Below are 20,621 nucleotides of genomic sequence, written 5' to 3'. Positions count from 1 at the left end.
CACTAAATCCATAACATAATGTCTGATAGTGTCAAAACAATACCACTAATCCATCAACATAAAACTAGTCTATTAAAGTATGATAATAACAACAATGTCCAGAAAAGATGTGAACGAGGGTAGGCACTACATTATTTAATTAAATAAGAAAAGTGTCTCTAATTAATTAAAAATTGTTTAATTAAATAGAAAAAGTAATTATGAGAACATATCTCATTTTATTAAATTAAATATCTCAACAAAATCTCTCTTCAGTTCAAAAAGGGAAATTTCCAGTTCACTATTGTTCAAAAATGAGTTAAATCAGTTAACTCCTTTTTCTACTCAAATTGAATCAGTTAACTCCTTATTTTACTCAAATTAAATCTGTTAACTCCCTTTAATTTGGAAATCTCCCTTTATGACTGAAATTCACCTTTAATCCTGACCGTTGATTGAAATCGATCTCAATCGTTGATGAATTCCAAGAAAGTCTATTTAAGAGACAATCATCTCTTCATTTTGAAAGGTTAAATGAGAATTTGCATCGAATTATTGCTAGAATTCATACTCACATTTGCTCATATTCACATACGCAAAGATCAAGTTTGACCAAAAGTTGACTAGAGTTAACCACGGTTGACTTGAGTTGACTAGTTTCGAAAAGAATTTTGAAATAGTTAAACGAAATTATTTAATTGAATGGAGTACTTACTTCTAATTAATTAAATAAAGTTATTTAATTAAATGAGAAGCCATTCGTAATTAATTAAATGAAGTTATTTAATTAAGTAAGAAAAGTGTCTCTAATTAATTAAAGATTGTTTAATTAAATAGAAAAAGTAATTATGAGAGCATATCTCATTTTATTAAATTAAATATCTCAACAAAATCTCTCTTTAGTTCAAAAAGGGAAATTTCAATTCACTATTGATAAAAAACGAGTTAAATCAGTTAACTCCTTTTTCTATTCAAATTGAATCAGTTAACTCCTTATTTTACTCAAATTAAATCTATTAACTCTCTTTAATTCGAAAATCTCCCTTTATGACTGAACTTTAGCTTTAATCCTGATCGTTGATTGAAATCGATCTCAACTGTTGATGAATGCTAGGAAAGACTATTTAAGAGACCCTCATCTTTACATTTTGAAAGGTTGAACGAGAATTTGCATCGAATTGTTGATGGAATTCATACTCACATTTGCTCATATTCACATACGCAAAGATCAAGTTTGATCAAAATTTGACCAGATTTAACCACGGTTGACTTGAGTTGACTAGTTTCGAAAAAAAAATTGAAATAATTAAACGAAATTATTTAATTGAATGGAGTACTTACTTATAATTAATTAAACAAAGCTATTTAATTAAATGAGAATCCATTCCTAATTAATTAAATAAAATTATTTAATTAAATAAGAAAAGTGTCTCTAATTAATTAAAGATTATTTAATTAAATAGACAAAGTAATTATGAGAGCATATCTCATTTTATTAAATTAAATATCTCAAAAAAATCTCTCTTTAGTTCAAAAAGGGAAATTTCTAAGTCACTATTGATAAAAAATGAGTTAAATCAATTAACTACTTTTTTTACTCAAATTGAATTAGTTAACTCCTTATTTTACTCAAATTAAATCTGTTAACTCCCTTTAATTTGGAAATCTCCCTTTGTGACTGAACTTCACCTTTAATCCTGACCGTTGATTGAAATCAATCTCAACTGTTGATGAATTCCAGGAAAGTCTATTTAAGAGACCCTCATCTTTTTATTTTGAAAGGTTGAATGAGAATTTGCACCAAATTGTTGCTGAAATTCATACTAACATTTTCTCATATTCACATACGCAAAGATTAAGTTTGACCAAAAGTTGACCAGATTTAACCACAGTTGACTAGTTTCGAAAAGAATTTTCAAATAATTAAACAAAATTATTTAATTAAATGGAGTACGTACTCCTAATTAATCAAACAAAGTTATTTAATTAAATGAGAAGCCCTTCCTAATTAATTAAATGAAGTTATTTAATTAAACAAGAAAAGTGTCTCTAATTAAATAAAGATTGTTTAATTAAATAGAAAAAGTAATTATGAGAGTATATCTCATTTTATTAAATTAAATATCTCAACAAAATCTATCTTTAGTTCAAAAGAGGAAATTTCCAGTTCACTATTGATCAAAAATGAGTTAAATCACTTAACTCCTTTTTCTACTCAGATTGAATCAGTTAACTCCATATTTTACTCAAATTAAATCTGTTTACTCCCTTTAATTTGAAAATCTCCCTTTATGACTGAACTTCGCCTTTAATCCTGACTGTTGATTGAAATCGATCTCAAACGTTGATGAATTCCAGTAAAGTCTATTTAAGAGACCCTCATCTCTTCATTTTAAAAGGTTGAATGATAATTTGCATCGAATTGTTGCTGGAATTCATACTCACATTTGCTCATATTCACATACGCAGAGATCAAGTTTGACCAAAACCTGACCAGATTTAACCACAATTGACTTGAGTTGACTAGTTTCGAAAAGAATTTTGAAATAATTAAACAAAATTATTTAATTAAATGAAGTACTTACTTCTAATTAATTAAACAAAGTTATTTGATTAAATGAGAAGCCATTCCTAATTAATTAAATAAAATTATTTAATTAAGTAAGAAAAGTGTCTCTAATTAATTAAAGATTATTTAATTAAATAGAAAAAGTAATTATGAGAGCATGTCTCATTTTATTAAATTAAATATCTCAACAAAATCTCTCTTCAGTTCAAAAAGGGAAATTTCTAGTTCACTATTGATCAAAAATGAGTTCAATTAGGTAACTCTTTTTTCTACTCAAATTGAATCAGTTAACTCCTTATTTTACTCAAATTAAATCTGTTAACTCCCTTTAATGTGGAAATCTCCCTTTATGACTGAACTTCACCTTTAATCCTGACCGTTGATTGAAATCAATCTCAACGGTTGATGAATTCCAGGAAAGTCTATTTAAGAGACCCTCATCTCTTCATTTTGAAAGGTTGAATGAGAACTTCAATCGAATTGTTGCTGGAATTCATACTCACATTTGCTCATATTCACATATGCAAAGATCAAGTTTGACCAAAAGTTGACCAGATTTAACCATGGTTGACTTGAGCTCACTAGTTTCGAAAAGAGTTTTGAAATAATTAAATGACATTATTTAATTAAATCGAGTACTTACTTCTAATTAATTAAACAATGTTATTTAATTAAATTAGAAGCCATTCGTAATTAATTAAATGAAGTTATTTAATTAAATAAGAAAAGTGTCTCTAATTAATTAAAGATTATTTAATTAAATAGAAAAAGTAATTATGAGAGCATATCTCATTTTATTAAATTAAATATCTCTGCAAAATCTCTCTTCAGTTTAAAAAGGGAAATTTCAATTTCATTATTGATCAAAAACGTGTTAACTCAGTTAACTCCTTTTTCTACTGAAATTGAATTAGTTAACTCCTTATTTTACTCAAATTAAATCTGTTAACTCCATTTAATTTGGAAATCTCCCTTTATGACTAAACTTCACCTTTAATCCTGACCATTGATTGAAATCGATCTCAACTGTTGATGAATTCAAGGAAAGTCTATTTAAGAGACCCTCATCTCTGCATTTTGAAAAGTTGAATGAGAGCTTGCATCGAATTTTTGCTGAAATTCATACTCACATTTGCTTATATTCACATACGCAAACATCAAGTTTGTCCAAAAGTTGACCAGATTTAATCACAGTTGACTTGAGTTGACTAGTTTCAAAAAGAATTTTGAAATAATTAAATAAAATTATTTAATTAAATGGAGTACTTACTTCTAATTAATTAAAAAAATTTATTTAATTAAATGAGAAGCCATTCCTAATTAATTAAATGAAGTTATTTAATTAAATAAGAAAAGTGTCTCTAATTAATTAAAGATTATTTAATTAAATAGACAAAATAATTATGAGAGCATATCTCACTTTATTAAATTAAATATCTCAACAAAATCTCTCCTCAGTTCAAAACGGGAATTTTCAAGTTCACTATTGATAAAAAATGAGTTAAATCAGTTAACTCCTTTTTCTACTGAAATTGAATCAGTTAACTCCTTATTTTACTCAAATTTAATTTTTTAAATCTCTTTAATTTGGAAATCTCCCTTTATGACTAAACTTCACCTTTAATCCTAACCGTTGGTTGAAATCGATCTCAACCGTTGATGAATTCCAAAAAAGTCTATTTAAGAGACCCTCATCTCTTCCTTTAGAAAGGTTGAATGAGAATTTGCATCGAATTGTTGCTGGAATTCATACTCACATTTGATCATTTTCAGATACGCAAAGATCAAGTTTGACCAAAAGTTGACCAAATTTAACCATGGTTCACTTGAGTTGACTAGTTTTGAAAAGAATTTTGAAATAATTAAACGAAATTATTTAATTAAATGGAGTACTTGCTTCTAATTAATTAAACAAAGTTATTTAATTAAATGAGAAGCCATTCCTAATTAATTAAATGAAGTTATTTAATTGAATAAGAAAAGTGTCTCTAATTAATTTAAGATTATATAATTAAATAGAAAAAGTAATTATGAGAGCATATCTCATTTTATTAAATTAAGTATCTCAACAAAATCTCTCTTCAGTTCAAAAAGAGAAATTTGCAGTTCACTATTGATCAAAAATGAGTTAAATCACTTAACTCATTTTTCTACTCAAACTGAATGAGTTAACTCCTTATTTTACTCAAATTAAATCTATTAACTCCCTTTAATTTGGAAATCTCCCTTTATGACTGAACTTCAGGTTTAATCCTGACAGTTGATTGAAATCGATCTCAACCATTGATGAATTTCAAGCAAGTCTATTTAAGAAACCCTCATCTCTTCATTTTGAAAAGTTGAATGAGAATTTGCATCGAATTGTTGCTGGAATTCATACTCACATTTTCTCATATTCACATACGCAAAGATCAAGTTTGACCAAAAGTTGATCAGATTTAACCACGGTTGATTGAGTTGACTAGTTTCGAAAAGAATTTTGAAATAATTAAACAAAATTATTTAATTAAATGGAGTACTTACTTCTAATTAATTAAACAATGTTATTTAATTAAATGAGAAGCCATTCCTAATTAATTAAATGAAGTTATTTAATTAAATAAGAAAAGTGTCTCTAATTAATTAAAGATTGTTTAATTAAATAGAAAAAGCAATAATGAGAGCATATCTCATTTTATTAAATTAAATATCTCAACAAAATCTCTCTTCAGTTCAAAAAGGAAAATTTCTAGTTCACTGTTGATCGAAAATGAGTTAAATCAGTTAACTACTATTTCTACTCAAATTGAATCAGTTAACTCCTTATTTTACTCAAATTAAATCTGTTAACTCCCTTTAATTTGGAAATCCTCCTTTATGACTAAAATTCACCTTTAATCCTAACCGTTGATTGAAATCGATCTCAACCGTTGATGAATTCCAGGAAAGTCTATTTAAGAGACCATCATCTCTTTATTTTGAAAGGTTAAATGAGAATTTGTATCGAATTGTTGTTGGAATTCATAACATTTTTTCATAAAGATCAAGTTTGACCAAAAGTTGACTAGATTTAACCACGGTTGACTAGTTTCGAAAAGAATTTTGAAATAATTAAACAAAATTATTTAATTAAATAGAGTACTTACTTCTAATTAAATAAACAAAATTATTTAATTAAATAAGAAGCCATTCCTAATTAATTAAATGAAGTTATTTAATTAAATAAAAAGAGTGTCTCTAATTAATTAAAGATTATTTAATTAAATAGAAAAAGTAATTATGAGAGCATATCTCATTTTATTAAATTAAATATCTCAACAAAATCTCTCTTCAGTTGAAAAAGGAAAATTTTCAGTTTACTATTGATGAAAAATGAGTTAAATCAGTTAACTCCTTTTTCTACTCAAATTGAATTAGTTAACTCCTTATTTTACTCAAATTAAATATGTTAACTCCCTTTAATTTGAAAATCTCCCTTTATGACTAAACTTCATATTTAATCCTGACCATTGATTGAAATCGATCTCAACCGTTGATGAATTTCAGGAAAGTCTATTTAAGAGACCCTCATCTCTTCATTTTGAAAGGTTGAATGAGAATTTACATCGAATTGTTGCTTGAATTCATACTCACATTTGCTCATATTCACATACGCAAAGATCAAGTTTGACCAAAGGTTGACCAGATTTAACTACGGTTGACTTGAGTTGACTAATTTTGGAAAGAATTTTGAAATAATTAAACAAAATTATTTAATTAAATGGAGTACTTAATTCTAATTAATTAAACAAAGTTATTTAATTGAATGAGAAGGCATTCCTAATTAATTAAATGAAGTTATTTAATTAAATAAGAAAAGTATCTCTAGTTAATTAAAGATTATTTAATTAAATAGAAAAAGTAATTATGAGAGCATATCTCATTTTGTTAAATTAAATATCTCAACTAAATCTCTCTTCAGTTCAAAAAGAAAAATTTCTACTTCACTATTGATCAAAAATGAGTTAAATCAGTTGACTCCTTTTTCTACTGTGAGGCCTCACCCCGACCCATCGTAGCATAGTGATGCATTACTATTATTTTTTTTATATTCATGACTCGAGATGTCAAGACATTATCTGATGCTTAGAACATATTTTATTATTTCATGTTGAGTGATGTTATATCCAGATATATTTGATGATTGTCATTTAATGTTTCATGTATATGTATGTTGATTGAGACTTTGATTTAAGAGATTTTAAATGATTAAGAATTAAGTAGGATAAAGAAACCCTTATTGATGTATGTTTTAATTTATGTGAATTTATGAATACGTATACATTTATGTACATGTGATTTTACGGGACTATTGATGTGTGCAATGAGTGTGTAGATATTTAGCCGAGAAACCCTATGGAGGAACAAAACTGGTCTCTTTGTGCTAAATTTTGGAAGCCTTGTTGTTCGTAATTCACGTATTGTATTGTGAGATATATGTATGTATCTTCTTTGTTTAGTGAATGTTAATGTTCGTAATTATGTTCTTTCAGTGTCGCTTGACACTCGTAAAATGTTTATGTGCTTCGGTGTACTATTTAGGGTTAATTGTTTAACTTTTGGACCAAGTTGGTTTAAGTTAGTGTCAGTTTTCTATTAGGTTCTTAATTAAGGTTAGTCATCCCTAATCCGGATTAGTGCTTAATTTGCAAGTTAGAGTAGTTAGATGGACCTATTTTATTCCTAAATTTTATTTGACTCTAAACCTCTTTCCTAAGGCATTTAAACATGTTATTATTCTAACCAAAGGGTATGGGTACGGGTTAGGGGTCTTTTCCAACCCTTAAGCCCCTTTTTTTGACTTTTGAGGTCACTCAAAAAGTCCCTTTTTGCCTTTGTGCGAAAATTGACCATGGTTATCTTGAGTTACCTCACCTCATCTCCACTTAGGGTTTAACCATGGTGTAGGTTGAGTTAGGAGTTTCTAGATTTGTTAGTAGGTGGAGATAGTTATTGCTCCTTTTGCATGGTTGAATTGGAGGCTTATTTAGAGGCCTTCATTGGGCTAGTGGAGTTGGTTACCCAATCTCTACATTTAGAGAGGAATTCTTGAAGGTTGAAGGAAGGAAAAGGGATACTCTACTCAAACTTGTTCATTGCCATTACCTCTTTGTGAAGGTAGGAAATTCTCATCTCTCTTATTCAGTTTTTATGTTTTGTTTCATGTTCATGTTACCTTGTTGTTGTTTCACTGTTGTATGGTTGTGGGTATGTTGGAAAGATTTGAAAACTATGTCATTTTGGTTGTTTTCCTTTCTTGTTTATGTTTGCAATTTTTAGTTTTTCCTTGCATGGGTGTTTTGGTATTACTCACCCTTGGAGAGGGCAGAAGTGACCAATTTTGGGAGAGGTTTGTTTAGTTGGACTCCAACCAGTGTAGAGTCTCTTCTCAGGATGAGAAGAGGGATAAAGGGTAGGGTGTTATGGGCCCCTACCTGTAAGCACAAACATGGTATGAGTATGGCATGTTTAAATGAAAAAATGAGTTCTTGGTTATTAGCCGCGATTGGGCATCTAAATTGGTGTTGTGCTTGACTTCTCCTGTTGGAAGAATCCACCTTTCCCTAGTCTTGATTCGTGGTGAATCCTATTTTGTAAACCATGTATGATTATGCATGTTTGATTTTCTTTTGGTTCTGCTTGGTTGTGACCCAATCAGATATTGGTTTCCTCCATGGTTCTTGAAATGAGATTCAGAAAACATTACAAATTCCTTGACTTTGATCATGAGGAAAAATTTGATTTAATTGTTAAAATTTGGGATTGAGATCCTATTATAAATTGTATTTTAAACCTTATTGTAAATGGCAACAAAGTCGGGTTTTCTTCCTGATTCTTTCCCAGCTGAGCTTTTGAATCAGGTTTGCTAATAAAATTGGTGTTGAGCATATTTGGTTATCATGTGATTTAATTGTGTATTAAATTTAATATTGCTGCACATTAAAAAAATAAGAATAACGGATAATGTCATGAATTGTGATATTTCAAGTTTTTAAATTTGTTAAGGAAGAACAATTTGATAGAATAAAATTTTCAAGTTGATGTATAAGTATTAGCTGAATTAGGATTCCTACCTTGAGAACTCAAATTATCTTTTCTTTGTTAAATTTCTTTATGAATGAATCAATTGGAGTAAGAGATTATGTATCTCCTTATATTTTTAAAGCATAAATCAGTTAGTTATCTTTAACCTTGCCATGGATTGCTTATCGGCTGCATTAAGTTTTATGTTGTTTGTTATATGAATTATCATCCTAAACTATACTTAGTCCAATGAGTAACTCACACTATCATTGTAATATCTTATCGTGAGTAACTTAGACTATTGGAGTAGGAAACCAAATAGGAAGGAATTGATGATGCTAAATTTGACAAAATTCCAAGTTTTCATATATGTTGCAAACGAAAAACTATGATCATGCATGCAGATTCACTTGTTATGATTGTTAGATCCAAATGATAAAGTATTGCATTATTGAATGAAACGAATAATTCTAACTCTTGATAGGTTATGGTTGTATCAAGTCATTATAGATTTGCCAAAAAAGGAAATTAATGACGAATTTAGTCCTTGAATCAATCTATTTTAGATGTGATAGAAATTGTATTGAATCCTACCTTAATCATCTAATAGATTTAAGAGATGCTCTATTAGTTTTGTAAGCCATAAGGAATTTTAAGAATTAACTTGGGATAATATTAGCAATATGTTAGCTCTTCAAATTTTGATCCAACTTAAAGAAGATTAAATTAACTTTTCATACCACCCCTAAGAGAAAATTTCCAAAACACCCACCTACAGGATGCTGGAAATTGTATGAGAGATCTTTTTATTTTGTATGGGAGCAACAAAGAATATTCTTTTAAATATTCTTTCAATTTAAATTTTGTGATTAAACAAAAATCAAGTTCAGGCATTATACACATGATAAAGTTTTAAAAAGAAATTTAAAAAATAAAAAAAAAATAAAAAAATTTAAAATATATATATATATATATATATATATATATATATATATATATATATATATATATATATATATATATATATATATATATATATATATATATATATATATATATATATATATATATATATGCAACATCTCATCATTTCCTTACCTATTTAACTTTTTGTCATTATTATGTTTCCTTCTTGGTGGGCGTCAACTTGGAAGAGTCCTTCAAGAAAGTTTTTTTTTTTTTAAATAAAATATCTTGTACATGGGGGAGGGTGATGTCACCCTATCCCCATGTCACATCCCCTTTATCCTTCTCAAGTGAGCATTCAAGCTTGGAAGGAGGGGCATTAAGTTAGTTTTGGTTTGTTTCAACCAAAATTAATAAAAATGACCACCATTTCTGGTCGCCCACGTACTTGTATGACTGACGCAGGGTCAATATGGGGCAGCGCGCCCTCTCAGCACTTGGGAAAGCGTAGGCCTAGGTAGAAGGGGGGGTGACATGGCAGTAGGGGGTGTAGGGAGGTTAGGATAGGGTCAGATTAGGTTATGATGTTATTTTTAGTGTTTAGTTAGTTTTCATTTTAAGTTAGTTTAGTTTTATTGTATATTGTATTAATTAGTTGATTTTTAAAGTTATAATATTTTATGTAATGCTAGTTTTAAAATTAATAAGTTGTCTTTGTTGTTAGTTTAGAACTAAGTTAGTTTAACATTAAAAATGTAATATAGTTTTAGATTTTAAATTAGTTAGTTTATATATATATATATATATATATATATAGAGAGAGAGAGAGAGAGAGAGAGAGAGAGAGAGAGAGAGAGAGAGAGAGAGAGAGAGAGAGAGAGAGAGAGATTGTAATATAATTTAGTTGCAATTATAGTTGTAATTCAGTCAGTTAATTCTTAGATTTATTGTTTTAGCATTCATGTTAATTAGTCTTGAAATATTACTAGCTTCAATGTAGATATATGTAAAATTGATTTATTAAACTAACTTTGTTAAAGATAGTAGTATTAGATGAAAATATTAATGGGTTCAATTAAAGATGGTTGGTCCCATGTATCAAATTTTAGTAGACCAATGAATAATTTGTTTAATTAATGATCGATATCAATCTTATAACAAAAGTTTTAATGTTTTAACGATGTAATCGTCCTCACGTTATAACCTTAAGACATCTTGTAAAGAACCTGTACATAAAATGTTATCTCTATCATTTCGTCTTTAAGAACTTTATTTAATAACTATACTTAGTAATGATTTAACCAAATTAATGATAAAGCATAAATCAATGATTAATTCATGTGTGAAGATTTTAAAACTTAAGACGTATTGAAGAGATCCTATTCTTAAACTGTAATCACAATCATTTTAAACTCAGAACTTGCTTATTTATTAATTTAAAAAAAAAAGAAAAAATTGTGTGCATCTTTGCCCTGAAGTTTGGGCATGACATCTACTCAAATTGAATCAGTTAACTCCTTATTTTACTCAAATTAAATCTGTTAACTCCCTTTAATTTGAAAATCTCCCTTTATGACTGAACTTCACCTTTAATCCTGACCGTTGATTGAAATCAATCTCAACCATTGATGAATTCAAGGAAAGTCTATTTAAGAGACCCTCATCTCTTCATTTTGAAAGGTTGAATGAGAATTTGCATCGAATTGTTTCTGGAATTCATACTCACATTTGCTCATATTCACATACGCAAAGATCAAGTTTGACCAAAAGTTGACCAAATTTAACCACGGTTGACTTGAGTTGACTACTTTCAAAAAGAATTTTGAAATAATTAAACAAAATTATTTAATTAAATATAGTACTTACTTCTAATTCATTAAATAAAGTTATTTAATTAAATGAGAAGCCATTCCTAATTAATTCAATGAAGTTATTTAATTAAATAAGAAAAGTGTCTCTAATTAATTAAAGATTATTTAATTAAATAGAAAAAGTAATTATGAGAACATATCTCATTTTATTAAATTAAATATCTCAACAAAATCTCTCTTCAGTTCAAAAAGGGAAACTTTTAGTTCACTATTGATTAAAAATGAGTTAAATCAGTTGACCCTTTTTTCTACTCAAATTGAATCAGTTAACTCTTTATTTTACTCAAATTAAATCTGTTAACTCCCTTTAATTTGGAAATGTCCTTTTATGACTGAACTTTACCTTTAATTCTGACCGTTGATTGAAATCGATCTCAACCGTTGATGAATTCTAGGAAAGTCTATTTAAGAGACCCTAATCTCTTCATTTGGAAAGGTTGAATGAGAATTTGCATTGAATTGTTGCTGGAATTCATATTCACATTTGCTCATATTCACATACGCAAATATCAAGTTTGACCAAAAGTTGACCAGATTTAACCACGGTTGACTTGAGTTGACTAGTTTCAAATTTTTTTTGAAATAATTAAGCAAAATTATTTAATTAAATGGAGTACTTACTTCTAATTAATTAAAAAAAGTTATTTAGTTAAATGAGAAGCCATTCCTAATTAATTAAATGAAGTTATTTAATTAAATAAGAAAAGTGTCTCTAATTGAATAAAGATTAATTATTTAAATAGAAAACGTAACTATGAGAGCATAACTCATTTTATTAAATTAAATATCTCAACAAAATCTCTCTTCAATTCAAAAAGAAAAATTTTCAGTTCACTATTGATCAAAAATGACTTAAATCAGTTGACTCCTTTTTCTACTCAAATTGAATCGGTTAATTCCTTATTTTACTCAAATTAAATCTATTAACTCCTGTTATAAGTTGTAATCTTTCCTTGGTGTGTTTATAAATCAAGGTTAGAACTCCTTTCTTTATTGTTGTAATATATTAGGATATAAGCCAAGGTATCCTAATATATTTCTTTTTTGTCCTTTTTCGACTACATATTATTTTTTCATCTAGTGGAATATGTGAGGACAAATATTTAGTGTAATTTTTAAGTTTAGATTATTCCTCCTTAAGAGGAATCTCACACTTGGCCTCACACACTTATGAATGGTGGCATTCATAGACATGGGAGTTACATTCTAACTCCTCTCTCTCATCTCTATTTAAGAGATGAACCTCTTCTCTCATTTAACAACAATGGGGTTTCTTCCTCTTCTCAAATATTGTATGAGCCATTGCTCTCTTGCTCTCTCTTTTCCTTCTTAGGCTTTTGATGCCTCATTCATAATGTCACAAGGGGTTTTCTTTACTCTCCCCTTTCCAAATATCTTGTCTCATGGTGTTGGAGCTTGAAGCTTTCTCTCTCCTATTTTATGGTAATATCTTTTCATGTATTTACTCACTCAGATTCTGTCCTGGTATTGTTTATTTACAGATTTCTTTTTTCATTTCTAACAACTCCCTTTAATTTGAAAATCTCCCTTTATGACTGAACTTCACCTTTAATCCTGACTGTTGATTGAAATCGATCTCAACCGTCGATGAATTCCAGGAAAGCCTATTTAAGAGACCCTCATCTCTTCATTTTGAAAGGTTGAATGAGAATTTGCATCGAATTGTTGCTAGAATTCATACTCACATTTGCTAATATTTACATACACAAAGATCACATTTGACCAAAAGTTGACCAGATTTAACCACGGTTGACTTGAGTTGACTAGTTTCAAATTTTGTTTTGAAATAATTAAATGAAATTATTTAATTATATGAAGCACTTACTTCTAATTAATTAAACAAAGTTATTTAATTAAATGAGAAGCCATTCCTAATTAATTAAATGAAGTTATTTAATTAAATAAGAAAAGTGTCTCTAATTAATTAAAGATTATTTAATTAAATAGAAAAAGTAATTATGAGAGCATATCTCATTTTATTAAATTAAATATCTCAACAAGATCTCTCTTCAGTTCAAAAAGTAAAATTTTCAGTTCACTATTGATCAAAAATGACTTAAATTAGTTGACTCCTTTTTCTACTCAAATTGAATCAGTTAACTCCTTATTTTAGTCAAATTAAATCTGTTAACTCCCTATAATTTGGAAATCTCCCTTTATGACTGAACTTCACCTTTAATCCTGACCGTTGATTGAAATCGATCTCAACCATTGATGAATTCTAGGAAAGTCTTTTTAAGAGACTCTCATCTCTTCATTTTGAAAGGTTGAATGAGAATTTGCATCGAATTGTTGCTGAAATTCATACTCACATTTTATCATATTTACATACGCAAAGATCAAATTTGACCAAAAGTTGACCAGATTTAACCATGGTTGACTTGAGTTGACTAGTTTCAAAAAAAATTTTGAAATAATTAAACGAAATTATTTAATTAAATGGAGTACTTACTTCTAATTAAACAAACAAAGTTATTTAATTAAATGAGAAGCCATTCCTAATTAATTAAATGAAGTTATTTAATTAAATAAGAAAAGTGTCTCTAATTAATTTAAGATTATTTAATTAAATAGAAAAAGTAATTATAAGAGCATATCTAATTTTATTAAATTAAATATCTCAACAAAATCACTCTACAGTTCAAAAAGGGAAATTTCTAGTTCACTATTGATCAAAAATGAGTTAAATCAGTTAACTCCATTTTCTACTCAAATTAAATTAGTTAACTCCTTATTTCACTCAAATTAAATCTGTTAACTCCCTTTAATTTGGAAATCTCCCTTTATGACTAAACTTCACCTTTAATCTTTACCGTTGATTGAAATCGATCTCAACCGTTGATGAATTCTCGAAAAGTCTATTTAAGAGACCCTCATCTCTTCATTTTGAAAGGTTGAATGAGAATTTGCATCAAATTGTTGCTGAAATTCATACTCACATTTGCTCATATTCACATATGCAAAGATCAAGTTTGACCAAAAGTTGACCAGATTTAACCATGATTAATTTGAGTTGACTAGTTTCAAATTTTTTTTGAAATAATTAAATGAAATTATTTAATTAAATGGAGTACTTACTTCTAATTAATTAAACAAAGTTATTTAATTAAATGAGAAGTCATTCCTAATTAATTAAATGAAGTTATTTAATTAAATAAGAAAAGTGTCTCTAATTAATTAAAGATTATTTAATTAAATAGAAAAAGAAATTATGAGAGCATATCTCATTTTATTAAATTAAATATCTCAACAAAATCTCTCTTCAGTTCAAAAAGGGAAATGAGATAAATCAGTTAACTCCTTTTTCTACTCAAATTGAATCAGTTAACTCCTTATTTTACTCAAATTAAATCTGTTAACTCCCTTTAATTTGGAAATCTCTTTTTATGACTGAACTTCACCTCTAATAATAATAATAATAATTTGTTATTTGATATTTTGATTGTAATTAATCGAGGAAAAATGAATTAAATAAAAGAAAATTAGAAATTAAAATTAATAATAATAATAATAATAATAATAATAATAAAGTAATAAATAAATAATAATAATAAAAGTTATAAAAGTTAAAATGAAAGTTATAAATATTTAAATAAAAATTATATAAAAAGTAATTGGAGTTATAAGCTTGCATGAGAACTAACACACTTCTCTATTTCTCAAGTGTCAACGACACGAGGGTTAGTGCATCAATTAAGCACATGGTGTCTACAACCCTAAAGCTCATCTTGAAGGTTGGAAAAGACCCATGCTTAGTTGGTGACACCTTCCAGTTGTCTCTAGAAGCATTCTAGATGTTTCCTAAAAGCTCTTTATATTCAGGCATTCATAGAAGCTTAGACATAGCATTGGGAGAGCAATTGGAGCATTGGAGGACTCAGGAATTCTTAAGAAGGGAGAAGCTTGCTCTGCAAATTTTCTAAGGAAGAGCGATTTAGCATCAGAATTCAGGTAGTTTCTTGTGATTCTAATTATGCTATTTTCGCATAATGCATTCCCTATCTTCTTCGTGTCTTCCATATGTCTTTTGAGAAGTTTCATATTTATATGCATTCTCAATGTGGGTAGATTAATTTAATTGGAGAACTTTATGTGCATTCTATAATGCAAATATCTTATTCTTAATTGTAGATATAATCTTTGTGAAAAACATACATGATTATATATTCAGATCTGTGTACATATACATATATATAAATATATATTTATATATATGCATATGTATACATTTATTATGGATCTATTATAAAATTCGAATACACACACACACACACACACACACACACACACACACACACATATATAAAGGTGACTCTTTAATAATTTTCAACTATTTAATAATTTAAATGTTTTAAATTATTAAATAAGGAATTGATAGTTGAGTGGGGGATGTATCAAACAAATTTTATTAATTGGAAAATGGATTTTTTTTTAGTTCTAATAAGGAAAACTTTTATTTATCCAAAAACCATATATGTGTTCTCCATTCATTCTTCAGACTTGGAAACATAAACTGAGATCTCCACATTTAAATTCAAGTTGTGAAACCAAAACATGTGTTTACATCGTGTATTCTTTATGCTATTGTTTTGGGTTTTGGGTTGACTAGTGTTGACCAATATAGGACGTCTACCAGAGGCTTGGGGGTTATGTGATTGTGGTGACATGATGATGTTTTAATCTCAATATTTATAAACCCAACCATGGTTATGTGATGGAATGCTCTATGTATTGGTTGTGATTACTGATTGTTATAGTTGAGATTCTTATGTATGAGACACTTGACTTAACCATTATTTTTGGTCATCGATCAGTTATCCTTGGTTATTTTTCTAGTCGCCATGATGGGACTATAATGTGGATTTATTTTGATGATGTCATGATGTGACATGTTTGACTCAACCATTTTTGGAGTCTACGATCAATTTGATTGAGATATATATATGTTGGTTATTGAGAACCATTGGATATTTGATTATCAGTGATACTTCAGTTGCCAATAGAGAGCTGTTGTGTTCATGATTTTCTATGGATGTTAGCTCATGGAGATTTGATGCTTTTATGCATATTTGATGATTTTGTTATGGATTATCTCTTTTGATTTTGTGATTTATGATTCCATGAGCATTAGGGTAGGATATCTGCATGTAGTGACGGGAAGTGGCTTGCAATGGGGGCCAGGGCCCTAAGAGGCTGCCAAGGTAACTCATTGTAAGTTGGATTAATAAGTGATAATGTTCACACTTAATACTAACTGAATGAACCTAAAAAGGTAAGTATTTTTTTCTCGCCCATGCCTTGAGTGCTTGTGCAGGCTACGATGGGAGTAGTGAGATGCATGGTTGCGACCTTGCATTTCGTAGTATGCCTCTTCAGTATGAAAGGATACTAGTGGCCGCATGAAATCAGTATGGACCCGTGGAGTTTAGCTAACTGCCAGGGTAACTTGTACATGATAATTGCAATGACACTTTCTCGCTTGCATAGTAGGTTCCTACATGTCATTGTGTGCCTCTAGAGATTAGATGTCAAATTTTCTATTTGGAACCTTTGAGTTAGTATACTTTTAGGATTCCTAGACTTATAGAGATATGTGTTATGTGATTTTGATAGCCTGTTTGGGACTTGAGATTGTCTCCTTAGCATGGTGGGAGTGGACCACTTAGGTACCACGAGGTCGGGTGTTAGTGTATTTCCACTCTTATCATTTTTAGATTCACTGAGACATCGTAGCTGATGCGTCCTTCATGATGGTGGATATGTATCCTTTTTCATTGATGATTAGCATATGTTAGATGATGTTACCTTATGCTTTTATTTGAATGTTAGATTACTTTCTACATATGATGTTGTATTTATTAGGAGTGACATTCCTACTAAGTAATACCGATGATCTCTTCTGTGATTTGGAAAGTTATGCACGGAGGGATGGCTAGGATCCACAATGGTCTAATGATGCTATTGACAGTTGGAAGGAATAGTGCACTTAGTTTAATATGTTTGATCTTTATGATGGATGTATATGTCCTCTATGATGTTGTATCATGTCATTATCTCTACTCTTATGTATCATGGATTAGAATCGGATGATGTACCTTATTCTATGTATGTATATTTTTGAGCTTGTCATACCCTGTGACATGTACAGTGGATGAATGAGCATTTGAAATGTAATGTGTAAACATTGGACTTATCATTATTATTTCATGAGGATGTCATACTAGATGGATTCATGTATGTAATTCAATGCTAAGGGATCTTAAAGAATGCAATTTATTATTTATGTTATGTTTACTTTCAGATGGATAATGCTATTGCTTCCGTTATTGTGCATAAGTTATATGTGATGTTTACTTTCATGAAAAAGAAAAATTTGTTCCCAAAACTTAGTGAAATTCTAGGTTAATTCTTTGGTTCCCTTGGCGGGGCATTACATTTTATTCAAATTAAATTTGTTAACTCCCTCTAATTTGAAAATCTCCCTTTATGACTAAACTTCACCTTTAATCCTGACCGTTGATTGAAATCGATCTCAACCATTGATGAATTCTATAAAAGTCTATTTAAGAGACCCTCATCTCTACATTTTGAAAGGTTGAATGAGAATTTGCATCGAATTGTTGCTGGAATTCATACTCACATTTGCTCATATTCACATATGCAAAGATCAAGTTTGACCAAAAGTTGACCAGATTTAACCGCGGTTGACTTGAGTTGACTAGTTTCGAAAAGAATTTTGAAATAATTAAACAAAATTATTTAATTAAATGGAGTACTGACTTCTAATTAATTAAAAAAAGTTATTTAAATAAATGAGAAGCCATTCCTAATTAATTAAATGAAATTATTTAATTAATTAAGAAAAGTGTCTCTAATTAATTAAAGATTATTTAATTAAATAGAAAAAGTAATTATGAGAGCATATCTCATTTTATTAAATTAAATATCTCAACAAAATCTCTCTACAGTTCAAAAAGGGAAATTTTCAGTTCACTACTGATAAAAAATGAGTTAAATCAGTTAACTCCTTTTTCTACTCAAATTGAATCAGTTAACTCCTTATTTTACTCAAATTAAATCTGTAACTTCCTATAATTTAGAAATCTCTCTTTATGACTGAACCTCACCTTTAATCCTAACCATTGATTAAAATTGATCTCAACTGTTGATGAATTCCAAGAAAGTCTATTTAAGAGACCCTCATCCCTTCATTTTGAAGGGTTGAATGAGAATTTGCATCGAATGGTATCTGGAATTCATAATCACATTTGCTCATATTCGCATACGCAAAGATCAAGTTTCACCAAAAATTGACCAGATTTAACCACGGTTGACTTGAGTTGACTCCCTTTATGACTGAACTTCAACTTTAATCCTGACCGTTGATTGAAATCGATCTCAACCATTGATGAATTCCAGGAAAGTCTATTTAAGAGACCCTCATCTCTTCATTTTGAAAGTTTCAATGAGAATTTGCATCGAATTATTGCTGGAATTCATACTCACATTTTCTCATATTCACATACGCAAAGATCAAGTTTGACAAAAAGTTGACCAAATTTAACCACGGTTGACTTGAGTTGACTAGTTTCGAAAAGAATTTTGAAATAATTAAATAAAATTATTTAATTAAATGGAGTACTCACTTCTAATTAATTAAGCAAAGTTATTTAATTAAATGAGAAGCCATTCCTAATTAATTAAGTGAAGTTATTTGATTAAATAAGAAAAGTCTCTCTAATTAATTAAAGTTTATTTAATTAAATAGAAAAAGTAATTATGAGAGCATATCTCATTTTATTAAATGAAATATCTCAACAAAATCTCTCTTCAGTTCAAAAAGGGAAATTTCCAGTTCACTATTGATAAAAAATAAGTTAAATGAGTTAACTCTTTTTTCTACTCAAATTGAATTAATTAAATCCTTATTTTACTCAAATTAAATCTATTAACTCCTTTTAATTTTGAAATATCCTTTTATGACTGAACTTCAACTTTAGTCCTAACCGTTGATTGAAATCGATCTCAACCATTGATGAATTCTAGGGAAGTCTATTTAAGAGACCCACATCTCTTGATTTTGAAAGGTTGAATGAGAATTTGCATCGAATTGTTGCTGGAATTCATTCTCACATTTGCTCATATTCACATATGCAAAGAACAAGTTCGACCAAAAGTTGACCAGATTTAACCACAGTTAACTTGAGTTGACTAGTTTCAAATTTTTTTTTGAAATAATTAAACAAAATTATTTAATTAAATGGAGTACTTACTTCTAATTAATTAAAGAAAGTTATTTAATTAAATGAGAAGCCTTTCCTAATTAATTAAATGAAGTTATTTAATTAAATAAGAAAAGTGTCTCTATTTAATAAAAGATTATTTAATTAAATAGAAAAAGTAATTATGAGAGCATATCTCATTTTATTAAATTAAATATCTCAACAAAATCTCTCTTCAGTTCAAAAAGGGAAATTTCTAATTCACTATTGATAAAAAAATGAGTTAAATCAATTAACTCCTTTTTCTACTCAAATTGAATCAGTTAACTCCTTATTTTACTCAAATTAAATCTGTTAATTCCCTTTAATTTGGAAAGCTCTCTTTATGACGAAACTTCACCTTTAATCCTGACCGTTGACTGAAATCGATCTCAACCGTTGATGAATTTCAAGCAAGTGTATTTAAGAGAGCCTCACCTCTTCATTTTGAAAGGTTGAATGAGAATTTGCATCGAATTGTTGCTGGAATTCACATTCACATTTGCTCATATTCACATACGCAAAGATCAAGTTTGACAAAAAGTTGACTAGATTTAACCACGGTTGACTTGAGTTAACTAGTTTCGAATAGAATTTTGAAATAATTAAACAAAATTATTTAATTAAATGGAGTACTTAATTCTAATTAATTAAACAAATTTATTTAATTAAATGAGAAGCCATTCCTAATTAATTAAATGACGTTATTTAATTAAATAAGAAAAGTGTCTCTAATTAATTAAAGATTATTTAATTAAATAAAAAAAGTTATTATGAGAGCATATCTCATTTTATTAAATTAAATATCTCAACAAAATCTCTCTTCAGTTCAAAAAGGGAAATTTCAAGTTCACTATTGATCAAAAATGAGTTAAATCAGTTAACTCATTTTTCTACTCAAATTGAATCAGTTAACTCCTTATTTTACTCAATTTAAATCTGTTAACTCCCTTTAATTTGGAAATCTCCCTT

This window comes from Cupressus sempervirens, chromosome 9, assembly GCF_028749045.1.
Source record: "Cupressus sempervirens isolate cs-2001-9-10 chromosome 9, ASM2874904v1, whole genome shotgun sequence".
Lineage (NCBI taxonomy): Eukaryota > Viridiplantae > Streptophyta > Pinopsida > Cupressales > Cupressaceae > Cupressus > Cupressus sempervirens.
The sequence above is the reverse complement of the archived record's forward strand: the minus strand, read 5'-3'. Positions refer to the sequence as shown.